This window comes from Phascolarctos cinereus, unplaced genomic scaffold, assembly GCF_003287225.1.
Source record: "Phascolarctos cinereus isolate Bilbo 61053 unplaced genomic scaffold, phaCin_HiC Scaffold_4;HRSCAF=312, whole genome shotgun sequence".
Classification (NCBI taxonomy): Eukaryota; Metazoa; Chordata; class Mammalia; order Diprotodontia; family Phascolarctidae; genus Phascolarctos; species Phascolarctos cinereus.
The window spans coordinates 217579926-217599554 of NW_027555847.1; the positions used below are offsets into that span (position 1 = coordinate 217579926).

The window sequence follows — 19629 nt, forward strand, 5'->3', positions numbered from 1 at the left end:
GTTTTTCCTCCTCACTTCTTCCTTTTATCTCTGTATCCCTTCAAGACTCAGGTCAAATGATTCCTTCTGGTCCACCTAGGTGTGTCAGAGAGCCAGAGAACCATATGTGTTAGTGTCTTCCCCTCTGAGTTTGCTTTCCATGTATCATATGTGTTTACATACAAGTTATTTCTCCCATTAAAAGGTCTACTCTTTCAGTGATCCAAGACAATTCCAAAGAACCCATGATGAAAAATGCTATCCACCTCCAGAGAGAACTGATGAACTTTGAGTGCAGATTGAAGCAGAGATTTTTACTCTCTTCATTTTTCTCTCTGTGTGTGTGTATGTTCAACATGGCTAATATGGAAATATGTTTTGTATGACTTTATGTGTAAAAGCAATATCATATTGCTTGCCTTCTCAAGGGGCTGGGAGGGGCAGGGGAGAGAGAATTTGGAACTCAACATTTTTTTAAAATATAATGACTAATATGGAAATATGTTTTGCATGACTGCACATATATAACCTATATCAAACTGTTTGCGTTCTCAATGAGAGGCAGAGGGAGGGAGGTGGGGACAGAATTTGGAATTTAAAACATGTTTTAAAAGAATGTTAAAAAATTTCACAGGTAATTGAAAAAAATACTTTAAAATTTATGTTATTTTTTAAAAATGTAATTGACAATTATTTAATGGAAAAAATAAAAATATACTGTTAAAAAAGTCAGCTCCTTGAAGGTAGGGTCTGTGTTTGCTTCTTTGTATCCCCAGTGCTTAGCCCAGTGCCTGACACAAAGTAAGCACTGATTGATTGATTGCTATGACCCAGAGTTATCTGGGCAAGTAGGAAACTAGAGACAAAAGGACAAGCTTTATAAGGAGCAGCTAGTTGATACAGTGGATAGAACTCTAGACTTGGAGTCAAGAAGACCCAAGTTCAAATCCTACTGGCTATGTGACTCTGGGCAAGTCACTTAAACTCTATCTGCCTCAGTTTCTTCATCTATAAAAGAGGAATAATAATAGCACCTGCTTCTTAGGGTGGTTGTGAGGATCAAACAGGATATTTGCAAAGTAATTTGCAAACCTTAAAGCATTATATAAGTGCTAGCTAATATTATGGTGCCCTGGTTTTTTATTTATGTGCTCTGCAAGAATGCCTATGGTTTTAATAATAATAGCTAAAATTTATATAGGACTTTCAGGTTTGCAAAGTGTTTTATGTGTATTACCTTAGAGCAAACTTACAAGATGGATACTATTATTATCCCCATTTGACAGATGAGGAAATAGAGCCTGAGAGAGAATACGTTACTTGCCAAGGGTCACATAGTAACTGTTTGAGCAAAATCTGAACTCAGGTCTTCCTGATTCCAAATCTAGCATCCTCTCTAGTATTGCACTAGTCTCATATTACATAATACTATGACCAGTTTGGCGTCCTTATAGTAAAAGTTTATGAGTCCCCATGTAATACAGAAAAGAGAAACTTTCCTGTGGGAGCCCTGGTTTGATTTCCCAACCTCCCCAACCGCCTTGTAGCTAGTTAGATGGGTTTGCATTATGTTTTTCATTTGTGGTACTTGTGTGATCTCGTTGTAGTTTATAAAAGGTAAGATATGATGGCCAATGAATTAGACTGGGTAAGGCCTGAAATGACTGGAACCTTATTCAGGCAGGTCCTCCCTCATTCAAGATCCGGAGATGTAAAGTAAAGGACCTCTCAATACAGGCCCAATTAGAATGGTGTTATGTCATCACCAGCATATCTCAGTGGTCCAGCAGCATGGGAGGTGTTAGCTGGCCCTCTGGTTGTGTGACCTGGCCACACACATTCCCTGTGTGTGTGTCCCTCATGCATGACCCCTACTAATGCCTATTTGTGTGAGATGGCTAACACTATTTGTGGGAGAGTATGCCTTAGCTTTCTATAGCTTGTATCCTGTTGCAAATTTTCCTCCTATACTATTTCATTAAATGCCTTTGCTTTGAACTAATTGTGTCCTCTGCCTGACTAGAGAGAAAGTAAACCTAACAGTGGGGGCTTGTGAGCTATGATTTTGAGAACATATGGATCCACAGACTACCTTGAACACAGGATACTCATTCTGGGGGCCCTGCATGTAAAGGCAACGGGCATCCAAGTGCTACGCTTTATTTCAACAATGCTTCATGGCATTATATCTCAAGGATACAGAGACAGAGAAGAAACAGGGTCAGTGGTCCTTAGAGCTGACATATACAATTCATCACATACTAACAAGAGAAATGCAGAATCAGCAGAGGCCAGTCAAGATCACCAAAATGATGGATCAAGGCATTAATATTACAAGCACAGTAGGACTGTCTCCAGGATGAGGGAAGAACTCTGAAGGTGAGGCTTGGATTGAGTATGAGCAGAGCTATGTTAATAAGAGATGGGGGAGCTAAAGACTTTAGAATTTTAGTGACATTTGGGGAGAGGCAAGGAAGGAGAAACACATGTCTGAGCATTACATGGGTGGGAGTGTAGTGGAAAGTGGGACGGATCTAGTCAGTATGACGTCCTATATCCAGAGGGGAGGCAAGCTTCCTCCCCATAGCATTTATCCAGAAGTCTATAGATTCAATACATATACACACACACACACACACACACACACACACACACACGCACACACACACACACCCCCCTATGTTAATAAACACTTAGATAAATCTAGGTTTACTCTACATAAGACTTTTGCCTAGAAAGTAGGCCTGGGACCAATGTAATACTTTAAACATATGTAATTTCATTGGTGTGGATTATCCTTCTATGGATGCTGATTGCATCCCCTCTGCAACTGAGTAAATAGACTTGAAGAGTCACCAGGTCTGAAAAATCTATCACCTGGTGGCCAACCTGGCCTTTCCGAATTTAACTAGGCTGGTCCTTGGACCACAGGCATACAGTCATTCGATAGGCTATACTTAGTTTTCATATAAAGGGGTTTTGTCCTAGCTCTGATTCCAAAGGGTCATCAGAAGGCCTTATCAACGTCAAACTGAAAAGGTTCGGTGTCCACATATGCCGAGGGTCAGATAGGAGATATGGAAGCGGGGCTCAAAGCTACAGAGAGGTTGTGGGGTAGAGCACTGGACTTGGAGTCAGGAAGACCTGAGTTCAAATCTGGCCTCAGATTTTTACTAGCTTTGTGACCCTGGTCAAGTCATTTAACCTCTGCTTGCTTTGGTTCTTCATGTGGAAAATGTGGATAATAATGGCACTTACCTCCCAGGGTTGTTATGAGGATCAAATGAGATGATATTTGTAAAGTGCTTTGCAAAACTTAAAGCTGATTGTTAACATTTTCAGTATGAGTATTTATACATCAGAATTCTGCAAACTGCTATAAATCAGGGTTTGATTTACTATTTTGTTCATTGTTTAGACTTAAGTAAGTTATGGAGAAAATGTTGATAACACAGATTAAATTTTAAAATGTGTTTTGTGTACCTTTTATTGCAGAATGCCAGTTGTTAAATGTTTACCAGCACTCCTCTGCATGTAGACCTCTTTTTAAAGACCAAGGTCATCCAGGTATATGGCCTAACTTTACAGTTCAACATCAATGCAATGTCTAGGGGACAACGAATACGTGTATTCACACCTTGACAAACTGCACCTTGGCAATGACGTCCCAATAAATGTCTCAATAGAGGTATCAACAGTGAGACTGAGCTGAGGAGAACTTACCTTTGTGAGGGAAAACACAGGAAGGAGGATATACTTACCAGGCTTCTTCTAGAGCTGAGGTTCTTAATCTGGGGTCTGTGAATTTAAAAAAATATTTTTTTTGATAACTCTCTCAATAGAATTGGTTTCCTTTGTAATCCTATGTATTTTATTTTATGCATTTAAAAACATTTTTCTGAGAAGGGGTCCATAGGCTTCACCACAGTGACAAAGGGGTCCATATCACAAATAAGGTTAAGAACCTTTGCTCTAGAGGATGTTTGGACATAACGTAGCAATCTTATGCTTTAATAGCCCTTTAAACTTCACAGAACATTAGTTTATTAGGTCTTCATTTATGTGAGGAATTATTATCCTCATTTGACAGATGAGGAACCTAAGGTCTAATGAACTTAAGTAAATTTTCCAAGGCTACAAAGCCAAGACTAGAAATAAGACCTGAGTCTCCTGACTCCCACCCAACTTAGAATTGGCTCCCCCAAATCACCTTAGGAGCCAAAACCAACTGGGTTTCTGATTTCAAATTTTCTTCCTACCCAATGCATACACTTTCTGTGACTGTGAAATTAAGTAAAATAAAGTAAGGCTCCTCATCAGTCTGTTCTTCTTATTCACAAGTTAACCTTTTACTAACTAAATTTCCAAGACTCACAAAGTAAGAAATTGCTATGATCCATTAAAAAACATTCTTGGTCCATAAAATTGCCACTTGCAAATATTTTTCATAGGAATAGCTTCTTGTCATGATTGTAGCATTTGAGAATTTTTTGTGGGTTCAAGTATTTCAAATAAAAAGGAAAGTTGAAAATTAGATTTTTCCTTAGCATTAGAGAAAATGTTATATAATACATTTCTCTGCACCTGAACTATTATAACTGAATCCAAGAGTATTGGAGCTGGAAGGGCCCTTAGATGTTATGTTGTACTCTATTTTATCAATCAGTCAATAATCACTTACTTTGTGCCAGGCATTGTGCTAAATGATGGGGATTAAAAAAAAAAAGACAAATACACAAAAACAGTTCCTGCTCTCAAAGACCTTATATTTTAATGGGGGAGAAAACATGTACATTATTAAAAGTCACTTACTAGCTGTGTGGCCCTGGGCAAGACACTTAAACCCATTGTCTAGAAAGGAAAAGGAAAGGAAAAGGAAAGAAGAGAAAAGACAAAGCTGTGTGACCCTGGGCAAGTTACTTAACTCTGTTTGCCTCAGTTTCTTTGTCTGTAAAATGAGCTGAAGAAGGAAATGGCAAATCCTTCCATTATCTTTGCTAAGAAAACCCCAAATGGGGTTAGACATAGATAGATATAACTAAAGATAGACATAACTAGAATGACTAAACAACAATATCTATGAGAAAACTAGAAAGAAGGGAAATGGCCAGGTTATGAAAAACTTCAAATACTAAACAGAGGACTATATTTGATCCTGGAGGTCATGAGAGCCTGAACTGGTATGTGAGTGAGAGATAAATCAATATGAAGAAAGAAATGACATAATTTGGTCACTAACTAAATATGTGGGGCGAGTGAGAGTGAAAAGTCAAGGATGACACCAAGGTTTTTGACCTTGACTGACTGGAAGGATGGTGGTATCCTTGATAATAATAGGGAAATTCAGGAGAAGAATAGGTTTGAAGGGGAAAATAATGTTTTGTACATGTAGAGTTTGGGATGCTTATGAGACATCCAGTTCAAAATGTCCAAGAGGCAGTTGGTGATTCGGAGCTGGAGCTTAGGGGGCAACTAGGTGGTTCAGTGAATAGAGCACCAGCCCTGGAGTCAGGAGGACTTGAGTTCAAATCCGGCCTCAGACATATAACACTTAGTAGCTGTGTGACTCTGGGCAAGTCACTTAACCCCAATTAACTCACCAAAAACAAAAAACTGAAGCTTAGGAAAGAGATGAGGGTTGGATAAATAGAGCTGTGAATCCTCTGCATAGAGATAGATGATAATTGAGCCGATGAGATCACCAAGTGAAAAGTTAAAGAGAGAAAAAACAAGAGGGCACAAGATAGACCTTAGAAGGCCACCCATAGTTAGCATGAGGGAAATAAGAAAGGGAACAAGCATTTCTTGAATACCTGCTTTGTGCCAGACACTATGGTAAGCACTTTCCATATTTATATAATGACATGAAGATACAACAAAGGAGACTGAGAAGGAGTAGTCAGAGAGGTAGGAGGAATCCTATCTCTTTATCAAGGGGTCAAGGGCTCCAGGTAGAAGAGCCAAAAACCTAGAGAGGAGAAGGGTGGTCAGTGGTTTCAAATGCTGCAGAAAGGCCCAGAAGGATGAGAATTGAGAAAAGGCCATCCCCGAGTCAGATTCTATTTGTGGCCTCTTTCCCCTTGTAAGCCTCCAGAGCTGGGGTATCAGGCAGGAAAGGGCTGGCCGCTGGGGTCAGCCCCCTGTCCAGACAGCGATCTCCTGAGGTTGGCATAGTCTTGTCAGACTTCCCCAAAAGGCTACAAACAGGTAGCTTCCTCTTCATTCATATCTTAGCCTGGTATCTGGGTCATCATCAGGTTCCAGCTGATTCATTTATGACTGTAGGATGGACCTTTTGTGAAGCCTGGTTCCTTGATTCTCTCTCATTCCTGTCCTGTTCGGCAAAGAATCCAACTAATTCACCTCTGAGCAACAGCTGTTGTGAAATACCACTCCTGCAACCTCATCTAGTCTCTGGAGATATTCTGTAGACTGGCAGATTACCTAATCATTCAACTACTTGGTATGGGATTGTTCTCTACTAGTCTAGTATCTCCCTTGTGTTTTCAAAGGATGTCAGGATTTTGAATCAGAAATAGAGTGGAATAGGGTAAGCATTTATTAAGTGCCTGCTATGTGCCAGGCACTATGCTAAGTGCTTTTGGCAAATACTATCTCATTTGATCCTCACAACAACCCTGTGAGGTAGATGCTATTATTATCTCCATTTACAGTTGAAGAAACTGAGGCAAACAGAGATTAAGTGACTTGCCCAGGGTCATACAGTTAGTAAGTGTCTGAAGCCAGATTTGACCTTGGGTATTTCTAGGACCAGTGGTCTATCCACTGAGCTACCAGCTGCCTGTAACAGAACACATATGCCTCTGCATATACTGAAACAGATTGGCTTAGATTTCCCAGCAACCATTTTCCCTTTTTGCGCTCCACCCTGGTTCTCTGTCTAGACTGTGAAAATCATAACCCACTTGTGTAGCAAATCATCTCTGATTCCCCCTCTCTCAGGGCCAGACCTACTAAAGCACCCCTCAGGATTCCAGAGTACCCTGAGGACTTTTTTTTGGGTGGGGGGAAATGAGTCTTCTTTTCTCTACTGCTATTGGTTTGATCTCTTACCAGCTGTGTTTCAATGGTTAGGATACATTTGTTAGGATTCAGTTAGTCATCCATCCATCCCTCCCTCCCTCCACCCATCCATCCATCCATCCATCCATCCATTCATCCATCCATTTCTCCATTCACTGTTTTCTTGCCTCCCTCACTCTTAGTTTCAAAACTCTCCAAATAACAGGCACTGAAGCCTAGAGCCATCATCTTCAGTAATTCTTCAGACATAACCAGGTGACAAGCCCTTCTGTCTTCTCAGAGTTCGTATTTACCAGGTGATTCATGTATCTGACAGAGGTTCTATAAAACTGGCATTTTCTGAGTGACCTCTTTAGACCAGGTGCTTCTAGTTGAGCTAATAATACCTTCAGTAGTATTTCCTCTCATGCTTTTTTAGGATCTTTCCAAAAATAATGAGATCCAGATAAACCAACACTTCCAGATATTTATAACACTAGCTGCTTTTGCTATCATTTGTTAAATATTAGTAGGGGCAGTGGAAATCCTTTAGCATCATGTGCTCAAATTGGTATGATCCCATCTGACTGGTAGCTAGGTGATTCAATGGATAGAGCACTGGATCTAGGGTCAGGAAGAGCTGAGGTCAAATCCAGCCTCAGACACTTATTAGCTATGTGATCCTGTCTCTCTGTCTCAGTTTCCTCATCAATAAAATGGGATAATAGCACCTCCCTCCAAGGACTCTTATAAAGATAAAATGAGATAATACTTATAAGGTTCTTTACAAACTTTAAAGCACTATATAAAAGTTAGTGATTATTATTATTATCTTTCTTTCTGAACTTTGTTTTAGGGAAAACTTGGGGACATTAAAAATATGTCATAATTTCCCAAAGGTGATCCCAAAGATGGGCAAATCCTTCTGAAAATAACCATAATTGTAGGTAGTGGACTTTCTCTGACTGTACTTATTAAATGACAGTCTGTTGAATAGGCCTAGGCCCTGTTACTGTTAGTAATAACCTCTATCAGTGACCTATGAGGAGGGGTCTCCCTGTCTGATAAAACTTGAACATGATCCACAATCTATTCTGTTCTCTCTCATCACTTCTGGTGACACACTCCCTCCTTGCCTTGCCTTCACCTCTTTCACCAATCCAGACTGCAGGGACCTTCTTGAAGGCATCTGGGATGCTTGACTTTTCATACTACTTAAGAGTCACCAACTCTATTCCTTCTGGTGAGATGGAAAACCAACAGGCCTTGCCATTTTCCTACATCCTAAGGTCCTCCAGACTTAAACATCTGCCCTGACTCAATGTCCTCCAGACCCAGAGTATTGTCATTTGACCTACTGATGCAAGCTAAGGACAAGGGGGCTTAATATTAGCTCTGTAGTTGAACTTTGTTTATGTGTTGTATCACCCAATTAGAAGGTTAATTTTGTGAGAGCAGGGGCTGTCTCACTTTTTCCATTTGTACCCACAGTGATTAAAGCACATAATAAAATGCTTTTTTTCATTCATTCATCCATTCATTTATTCTCTGGTAGATTTTTAACTCACTCAGCAACCACTGGTCATAAAGGGAAAAATCAAGTAAATATTCTTTGTTTAGTTGGGTTTCTTGCAAAGATTTCTTTGAATTGGTTTTATCCTTCACTGCTCTCTATTTTATAATGTGATATCATTAGTAATCTCCTACTATCCTTCTTCATTAGTTTTTACAAGTGCATTTATATTTATATATTCTACACCCATGCTGGTCTCATCACAATCTCCGATCCTTCCACTCTGCTGCACCATCTCAGGTCACTCTTCCTGCTCTGACTTAACTTTTCTCGCTTTCTGATCTAGACCCAATAGTTAACTAATTCATTTCATCCTCTGTTCTCAACGCTAGCAAACTCTACACTGCCCTTTGCTCTCAAATCCTTCCCTCCTCAGTCCTATTCACTCCTTGCTACTCCTCAGCCTGGGATTGCTCCCACTACTTGCTTGTTTCACTCCTACTCATGTAGCTGAACATAAGTGAAAGAACTCATATAACCATGCTGAACTAAGTATGTTACAAATTTATATTATCCAACTTCAACTGGGTGCCTATTGTAGCAAGACTGTTCTTTTACTCCTCCATAATTGATTCCCTCTCTTACTTCCCATAGAAACTATTCCAAGTCTTCTCTTCTCAAGCTTCCTATACCTGCCCCCTCTATTCATCTTCTTAGTTGAGGACTTCTCCTTGTACTTCACTGAAAAGTTGAGGCCATTGGCTATAAGCGCCCTCTTTTTCCCTTCTCTTCATCTCAAAACCCCTTGGTATCACCTCTCCCCGCACCCCTGTCTCTTTCCTATAGTCTCTGAAAATAAGTTGGCCCTTCTCCTTGCCAAGACAAACAAATCTCATCTTCCTTGATCTCATCCCCTCTTGTCTTCTCCAACAGATTTTCCCCTCACTCATCCTCTCCCCCAATTTTCAACTTGTTCCTGTCTACTGGTTTCTTTCTTGCTGCCTTCAATCATGTCAAATCTCCCCATCCTTAAAAACCTTCCCTAGATGCTACCACTCCCTCAAACTGTTATCCTATAACTCTTCCTTTTCTCAGCCAAACTAGAAAAATCTGTCTACACTCATTGTTTCTACTTTTTCCCCTCACACTCACTCTTCAGCCCTTTGAGAACTGGTTTCCTACCTCACCGCTTAGCTAAAACTGCTCACTTCAAAGTTACCGAAAGTCTCTTATTGATAATTTAAATATGTTTTCATCATCCTTATGCTTCTTGATCATTTGTTGATCACCTTCTCCTCCTGGATTCTCCCTCCTCTCTGTGTTTTTGTGATACTCCTCTCTTCTAGTTCCCCTCCTACTTGTCTGACCATTCCTGGCTCATTACCAATATCACGTTCCCTAACTGTGGATGTTTCTTATGCCTCTGCCCTGGGCCCTCTCCTCTCCTGTCCTCTCCTCTTTCCCCTTTTCTCTCTCTCTCCTCATCAGTTTCCACTGGTCTTATTATCATGCCTATGCAGATGACTCATACACGTATACATGCAACCCCCATTTCACCCCTGGATTTCAGTACTACATCATTAACTGTCTCTTGAACATTTCAAATTGGATGTCCTAGACACATCTCAAGTTAAACATGTCCAAAACTATACTCATTGTCCACCCCCTAAACTCCCCCTTCTTCCAAAATTCTCTATTTCTATCAAAGTACCACCATCCTTCCAGTCTTCCAGATGTATAACTTTATCGTTCTTAATTTATTGTCCTCTCTGATCTCACATATTTAATCAGTTGTCACATCTTGGCTGTTCCAACCTTCGTATCTATCATACCCAAACCCTTCTCTCTACTTACACAGCGTGCCCTCCTCGTTCAGACTATCATCACCTTTCCCAAAAAATTGTGCCAACTTCCTAATTGGTCTTCTTGCTTCAGGTCTCTGCCCGCTCCAGTCTATCTGCTACTTGGCTGCCAGTGTGGTTTTTCTTAAGCAAAGATCTGTCCCCGCCACTTCCTAACTCAATAAACTCCAGTTCTTTCCTACTGTCTCCAGGATAAAATATAAAATCCTTTGTTTTTTAATGCCCTTTATAACCTTGCTTCATCCTATATTTCTAGCCTTTTTTAAAAACGTTTTCTTTACATTACTGTACTTCCTGCATTCTGTGATCCAGCCAAACTTGCTTTGTCTCACATGGCACCCTGTCTCCATCTCTGTGCTCTTGTATTGGCTGTTCCCAAGACCTAGAATATACCCATTTCTGAGCTCCACTTTCATGGGATGACTGTCTTCTTTCAATATGCAGCTCAAGCGTCAACTTCTGCATGTTGTCTTTCCTGATACCCTACTGACTGCTAGTGCCCTCTTTCCATTATTACCTTGTTCTTATTTTATGTTTATTCTATTTATATTTTTTATACATATACTATATGTATGTATACAGATTGTTTCTCCCATTAGAGTATAAGCTCCCTGAGAGTAGGGATTATTTGATTCTTTGCTTTTGTATCCCTAGCCCCTAGCATAGTGTCTGGCACATAATAGACAATTATTAAATACTGGTTGATTGATTGACATATTGTCCTTGGCCATCACATATCTTGGATCATCAAGTATGCCAAGTATTTGTTGACTAAGGCATTTTAAAGTCCTTTTTGTCTCTTCATCATGGCAACTACTTTATGTCAGTCATCTTTCTATATTACATCAGTTAGCTTTACTGTAATCATTGTCTCTGTCCTTTCTTACATCTATGTCCCATTGTTGGCATCATTAACTTATATAAACAGGTCAGATTGGAGTTGCTTTAAGTGTATGTCACATCCTATGCTCCTTTTTATCCTTCCTTCTAACATGAATATTGTTCTAACATGAATATTTTCTTTGGTAAGTTGGTGGGCTGACAGTATGCAAAGATCTGATTTTGGAATGACTCCCACATCAGTAATGAGTCATTTCCTATCTGCTAAAATATAATAAATATGTTCTTCAGATATGGATGCGATTCAAAACCACTCAAAAGAGTTTAGCCTAACCATCCCCACAAGAAAGTGTGAGTGGATGAAGAATGCCTTTAGTTCAGACTATAGCATGCAGTAAGACGAACAAACTATAAAGTTTGTCCAAGAGTATATATACCTTGGGCACACAGGATGAATGGACAATGAGTTTGGCCTAGAAATAAGAAAGAGAAAGGGAATGGGCTGTATTGCTTTTAGGAAATTGCAAAGTTCTTCTAATGGCTTCAAACTGCTCCCTGAAGCAAAGATTTACCTTTTTTAATAGCTAGCTTGCCTTAACATGACCAACACAGAGATGAAGAGCTATGCTAAGCTGAACCAATGCAGTATTGTTCTTGTTGAATATCCTTTGCATGCTGTGGTTAAGTAAACCTCCTCTTGCTAATAGAACCAGTGCTTTGTGACAATATAGTTTCCAGGGAACTAAAAATGAACATCACTCAGTAGGCAATGGAAAAGGGGTAGGGCAGGTGTGAGCAGACTGTAACACATAGAACTATACAGTAAGTTCTTTAGCTATATAGTAATTATATAGTAACGAGATCTATATAGTAAAAGATGTCATCATAAAACGCATGAGGAAAAGAAGAATGGACTGATCGTGAGGATGAGTGAGGAATAACTTATGAACATACCATGTGCGCCATTGTTATCCTGGTGATGTTTGGAGAAAGCGAGAATATCCTCCAGTCCATTGGATGGATCTATGCAGTGGATGGGAGGACAAGGACAAGGGTCACATGAGAAAGGTAGGCATGAATGACTGGAGATGTGCATTGCTGGAGGGAGTACCTGTGCTAATGATATCACAGATCCCTATCAGTACTTAAGTCTCTTTTTTTCCAAGTTATCTCTAGGGGCTTCTGGGAAGGCCCCACTGTTTTGGGAATTGAAACACAACACAGTATCTGCATTATACTTCTACCTGTTGTTCATCCTTCTGTTTTTGAAGAGGACCAATGACATCATGGGTGATGTCTTGACTTGGGTTTGAATTGGAGTGAGGCAGAGTTTCACAAAGTTGTCAGCTTCACTGTCTCTTTCTGAGTCATTGAAGTCAAGTGGCAGGACAAAAGTCAGGAGGACTGATGATGCCCAGGACGCAGTGGCATCTTTAATGCCTTTCCAAACTCTAAGTGTTCCGCAGCACCTGCTCCAGCCTCCTTCATGGCCGTTGGAACAAATTGTCCTCATTGGCCCATTCCACTGGGGGCAGTCTTCACACGCTTGGGATAGATATCCCCCTAACTCACCAAGCGGTTTGAGGCCCATGGGTTATCTTCAATCTGGTTTAGCCCATTTGCCAAGATGGTTTTACTGGCGTGTGGCCACTGCCTATTCCTACCCGGAAGCTGTCACTGGCCCCAGTACCTTCCACCACAGCACTACATAAAAACCCTTTTGATATTGTCTTTGGCTTAGGCCAGAGGCATCCTAAATTTAACAGACTGTAATGAAGTTCTACTCTCACCCTTGAGCACCAGTTTTGTAACAATTGTTGGTTGGTGTGCCTCAATGCACAATGACAAAATAGGTCCTAGACTCAAGACTCCACGTTTGAAGGTGGGGTCTGTATGGAATCCAACACTGAGGATACTGGAAGCCTTGCTGTTGTTTGGTCATTTCAGCCATGTCTGACTCTTTGTGACTGTCTGAGGTTTTCTTGGCAAAGATCCTCGAGTGGTTTGCCATCTCCTTTTCCCATTCATTTTACAGATGAGGAAACTGAGGCAAACAGGTTTAAGTGACTTGCCCAGGGTCATACAGCTAATAAGTGTCTGAGGCCAGATTTGAACTCAGGAAGATGAGTCTTTCTTACTCCAGGACTGCCAGGACTGGGCCATCTAGCTGACCAAACTAGAAGACTAGACCCTTCAAAATAAATCAGGCATTCTAGAAGAGAAGGGATTAAGTGGTTATTAAGCACCTAGTACACTCCTGGCACTGTGCTAAGCACTCTACAAATATTATCTCATTTAGCTTTCACAACAATCCTGGGAAGTAATACTATTATGATCCCCATTTTACATTTGAGGAAACTGAGGCAGACAGGTGAAATGACTTGAACAGGATCACACAACTAGTGTCTGAGACTAGATTTGAACTCTAGACCCAGCATTCTATCCATTTTGCCACCTGGCTACCTTGTAGAGAAAAACCTGATTTTTCAGAATCTCTTCTCAAATGGGCTGGATTCATACCATGGGGATTCACAATGATTGATAACTCCAGTGCCTTATTTTACTCCCACCCAGATAACTTTAAAAAATTCTAAAGTTAGCTTATGTACAGGGAATTCTGGTCCATACCTGTTAGCAAATCCAGGGTACCAAGAAGCTTGAAAACACAGAATGTTTATTTGGGATATAATTAAGAATAAAGCCACAGAAGAGAGTCCTGCCCACATTCACTGGAAACCGTCTCATTCTCCTTGATCATCCCTTTGACAAAAAAAAAAAAAAGAGGCTAGGTCTCAAACCTCCCCAAAGATCCATGACTCCATTAAGGAAAGCCTTGGCTCATTCTCTCTGCTGCTAAAAGGGAGGGGAGAGCTCAAAACTTCATTAAAGGCAGCTCTAATTGTTAGGAAGTATGTCCTTATCTCAAAGGTGGTACAGTGAATAGTGCCAGGCCTGGAGTCAGGAAAACCTAAGCTCGGATCCAACCCAGACACTTATTAACTGTGTGATCCTGGACAAGTCACTTAATCCTGTTGGCCTCAGTTTCCTCACCTGTAAAATAAGCTGGAGAAGGAAAGAGTGAGCCACTCTAGTCACTCATATCAACCCTAACAGTAAAGATCAAATAAGATAATAATTGTGAAGTGCTTTGCAAACCTTAAAATGCTGTATAGATATTAGTTATTATCATTAATATCCTGTGACAGCGTGATTTTGCCTTTTATTTATTTTTTTTATAGGTTGTGTGGCTAAAGAAGTCATTATGAAGTGGCCAGTCTACAGGTGAGGAGCCTTTCTGTCCTTAGTCTAGTCTTCAGAAGCAGATACTATCAATTTGTTGTCCTTGTTCAGTCATGTCTGACTGTTTCATGTTTTTGTTTTTGTTTTTTGGTTAGGCAATGGAGTTAAGTGACTTGCCCAGGGTCACACAGCTAGTAAGTGTTATGTGTCTGAGGCCAGATTTGAACTCAGGTCCTCCTGAATCCAGGGCTGGTGCTCTATCCACTGCACCACCTAGCTGCCCCTTGTCTGACTCTTTGTGACCCTGTTTGGGGTTTCCTTGGCAAAGATACTGGAGTGATTTGCCACTTTCTTCTCCAGCTCATTTTACAGGTAAGGAAACTGAGGCAAATAGGGTTAAGTGACTTGTCCAGGATCTACTGTGCTGCCTGGCTACCCCTTACATGCTACATGCTACACTTTCAGCCACAATGGTCTAGTAACATACTATAGAAATGATCCCTAAAAGTATGGTCTATAGGTTACCAACAGTCACTGAATTTCCTGACTAGGTTAAAAAAAATCTGCTAAGAAAAGTCAATGTTTAAAAAAAAAAACAACCCAGGACTACTGTTTTTAGTTTATAATGATAATCAAGACATAAATGATACATTTAATCTAATCACTGTAAATTGTGTCATGCTTTAAGGTAACAATGCGCTTTGCCTTCACTATTTCATCTGATCCTTACCTCGTACGACAGAGAGCCAACTCTAATGGGCTGGCCACATTGTTCAAATGCCAAATGTACATTTGCCTGAAAGACTATTTTACAGAGAACTTACATAAGGCAAGCTCTCACATGGTGGTCAGAAGAAGTGACACAAGAACACACAAGGTCTCTCTTTGGAATCAGTTGTGAGACATGGGAGTCACTGGCACAGGACTGCCCAGCATGGCATGTCCTCATCAAAGAAAGTGCTGTGTTCTATGGACAAAGCAGAATTGCAGTAGCTCAAAAGAAACCTGAGATGTGCCAAATTAGAGACATCTCCATTCCAAGTGTTCATATGGACTATTTGTGCCTGACCTATGGATAGAACCTCCCAAACTTGTATTGTTTGGATCGGCCACAACTGGGCATGCTGTATGTTGACCTCAGCATAGTGATGTCATTTTAGTCCTCTTTGATAACAAAGGCCAACAACCAACCTTGTATCTATTCTGAATCTTAGTTGAGTGTCACTACTCTCGCGTGTTTACTCCAAGCAATATATCCCTTATTTCATGGAGGATTCAGAGAAGCTAAGAGACTTATGCATTGTCATAGTGAGTCAGGCAGGATTTGAACCCAGGTTTTCCTGAATCTAGGTCCAACTCTTTTTTTTCTTTTCTTTTACTATTCTATTTTTTTATTTCATGCTATCTCTTATTCCACTGTGCCATGACTGAGCACTCCAAAGGAGTGAGTGATTTTCCTTTTGCATTGCCTTAGAGATAGCATGGTGCAGGGGATAAAGAACGAGGTTTTGAACCAGGAAGACCTGGGTTCAAGACCTGCCTTTGCCACATATTGGCTGTGGGACTGCTGCCAATTCACTGAACTTTTCAGTGTCCTAGGCGACTCTCTACCACTATGTTCCAAAGAAGGTTTGATCTTTATTGTTAGAGGGGATTTCCTTATCCAGGAATTCCTAATACCAATGAAATCATAGGTGCAGTCCCTATCCCTGTCCAAATTGCCTTGGAAGTCAATGGCCAAAGTTATCCCCAGGAGTCTCCATTCTAGGCAAAAACCCCAGAGCCCCATCAATAACCACTCCAATTTTTGACACTGATTTTTTTCCCAGAAAGGAGTTTGCCCCATATCCCTCTTTTCACCTTAACAACAACAACAACAACAAAAACAGAAGGTTTATTTCCTTCTGCATAATTTAGGTGAGTTCAGCCCTTCCATTTTGGAAATCCTATTCCCAGAGTTTTCTTAGCCATAAACAACATCTTGGCTGCATCCGGAGAAGAGCCATTGTTCTTACAAAATATCTCCAGATAAAGTCCCTTTGGCCTTTGGAAGAGGAAAAAAAGTAATGGATGGTGAATGGGGTGCTGCTAGCTCCCCACAAAGAGATTCTTTTTCTCCTTCAGAAGAGTCAAAGATGAAATCAAGAGGAAATATAGCGCCCAACTAGAGAGGTTTTTTAATAAGGTGTTTCACTCAAAAGAGGCTTAAATGAGACAAGCAAAATGGATACCACAAATATACAAGGAACAGCATTAACAAAGTGAAATCCCTCTTGGGTCCCCATAGCCAATTCAGAGAACAGCTCTATGAAATATTGAAAACACACTCAAACATCGTAAACTAGGAGGGACGTATCAATAATTCACGCTAACAATAACCAGAGCTAAGGAATAGAGCACAGGGGATTTAATAAGTCCAAGAGAATAATTATAGTTTCAGAAGCCATTTAAGGGAAATTGGAATTTCACTATGAACTAGAAAGGAACTGGAAGTCTGGGTAACTTCCTATTGGAAAAATTCCAAAGGATGACGCAGAAGAGACTAGGTCCCTCCGCTGTGTCTGTGTCCTACCATAATCTGTCCCTCATGCCTTGGAGACTCCTCTCTCACCTCTTCCTCTTAGAATCCCCAAATTGCCTTCAAAGCTAAGTCCAAATATTACCTCTTTTACATGGTGTCTCAAAATTCTTAGTGTAGTTTAAAACTTTATAAAGCTTAAAAACTGGATATATATCACAAACCACATATATACATGTATATGTATCTAATAAACTTGGCATATAAATATTTAAGTTTTTTTAAAGCTTAAAACTGCAGTAAGACTTTTGGGACATCCTATATGAGTCTATTCCTAATCCACTGAGTTGCTAGTACCTCCCCCTTGAAGTTACCTTGCAATAATTTACTTTCCATGTATTGTGCACCTTTTTTGTAGGTGTGTGTCATTTCCCCAATAGAATGTTAAGTCCCTTGAAGGCAGTGACTGTTCCATTTCTGTGTTTGTGCCCTCAGTGCCTGGCATATCATAGGTGCTTCATAAATACCAATTTATTGATTTATCAGTTAAATGGATCATTAGTAATAATAATGCCTGGCATTTTATAGCATCTTAAGGTTTGTAAGATGCTTTCTATATACATCATCTCATTTGAACGTCATTATTATCCTCATTTTAAAGAACAGGAAATGCTCAAAGAGATCACATGACTTGCCCAAAGTCACACAGACATGTAAGAGACCCAGTTTGAACTTATCTATCCTGCTGCCAAGTTCAGCAATATCCCATACTGCCACGCACTGGAGGCTGTCTCTCATTGAGGAAAGTAGCGTGCTCCTCTGAATAGGTTTTTTAAAATGGATTTTATCCACTGCCCTAAAGTTACACATAAATGGACTATTGCATGTACTGTCAGACTCAGTTGATGCACTGGTGATGTAGCACCCCCTCTGGGCCATCTCTCTAACTCCATTTGAGTAGATTTGCAGGGTGAATCCCCAAAGAAGGAACATTCTCCCAGGTTCCAAGTGACCTGTGGGTTTGTAGTCCTAAAAATATAGCTTGTGAGTCCTCATGGAGACCTCTGATAGTCAGCCAGTAGACACAATCAGCTCACAGAGAAGGCATTTACTAAGATGCCATAGAGGGGAAAAGGCATTCCTCCCAAAAGCCTGAGTTTCACTCTTCTACAAAAACACACAGCATCAGAGAGGAGTATGGTCATGAGCTTCAGGTATACTAATCATGAGGCCAATATTGAGGAAATGTATTTGGCCCAAGACAACTCATACCTCTGGCACTGCAGGACCTCTTGTGTCCTGTCTGTTCTTGTGGGAGCTCTCATGCTTCTTCCCGGGCACAGAGCTTCGGCTGAGCTCCTTGGATCTTCTCCTCTGCACAGCTCAATTCTCAATTCTCAGGGCTACTTTCATTTTGAATTGACAGCAGATTTTCCTCTGCCAAAGGTCATGATCCTTGGAACAGCTTCTTGCCTCTGACTATTTTAGAGTGTGTGTGTGTGTGTGTGTGTGTGTGTGTGTGTGTGTGTGTGCGCGCTTCCTACTGGATATGGTGTCTTTCCTATTGGGGAAGTAGCTCTGATGCAAGATACCATGGCACATTGGGGGGAGAAGGATAGAACTTCCTCCACCTCCACCTCTTAGGAGCAAAAAGCTGTTCCCTGTCTTGAATGCTCTTTCAGATTGGCAGGCTGAGTTTTTAAGGCTCACCAAGGTTATGGCCAATCTTTCTCCAGCCAATAGCAAGCTCCCCTTCCAATTCAATCTGGGTAACATTTTCATACCTTGTAAAAAGATTACTGAGTATATGCATATTTTTGCAATTAACTTTGTTATATGTCCCATTATGTGACTAAACTGGGAAGGGAAGAATCACCCCCCCCCCATTAGTTTTACTGATTTTTTTTTCTTCTTTGTTTTTAATTCTTTGTTACAAAAGATGGTTTGCTGGGGAGGAGAGAAGAAAGGGATATATTAAGAAATGAAGGTGATGTAAAAACAAAAGATATCAATAAAAATCTTAAAATAATTTGCTAAAGTTGTACTCTGGGGTGAAAATATATAATGCTGAAGCAGAAAGATTCAAGGGACAGCTAGGTGGTGCAATGGATAGAGCACTGGCCCTGAAGTCAGGAGGACCTGAGTTCAAATGTGGCCTCAGACCAAACACTTGACACTTACTAGCTGTGTGACCCTGGGCAAGTCACTTAACCCCAATTGCCTACCAAAAAAAAAAAAGCATTTGAAGTAGAAAGATTCTAAGGTCAAGTTTGACTACATAATCATGCCTAAGGCTGGTCCTGAGGTTAATAGTAGTTTAACATATTTATCTCTTAAATATAATAAGCACACAGAAAAATGAAAAAGTGTCAGAACACCTAAGCATTTGTGTTTTCATGGAACTGAACATAATGTGGGTCTTATATTATGCATGCGTAGAGGCAGCATGGGTAAGGGAATAAAGTACTAGCCTTGGGGTAAGAAAGACCTGGGTTTAAATCTCCCCTCTGACTCTGAGTGACCCAAGCAGATCATATAACCTCTGTGTACTTCAGGAAGCAACTTCTCTAACAAGTCATAGCCAAGTTGTATGTGTGTTAATGAAGGGAATTCCCCCATTGAAAAAATCACAACTCCTTCACATATTATGATTC

General features: G+C 40.4%; 1 long non-coding RNA gene and 1 pseudogene across 1 annotated transcript; one reads left to right on the forward strand and one right to left on the reverse strand.

Annotated features, from left to right (window-relative positions):
• The first annotated feature begins 3421 nt into the window (after window positions 1-3421).
• On the forward strand, window positions 3422-19021 carry LOC144456857 (uncharacterized). Its single transcript, XR_013486033.1, has 3 exons — window positions 3422-12285; window positions 14457-14499; window positions 15146-19021. It is a non-coding gene; the product is annotated as an uncharacterized LOC144456857 (long non-coding RNA).
• LOC144457372 (small nucleolar RNA U3) lies at window positions 14866-14974 on the reverse strand (annotated as a pseudogene).
• Window positions 19022-19629: the final 608 nt, after the last annotated feature.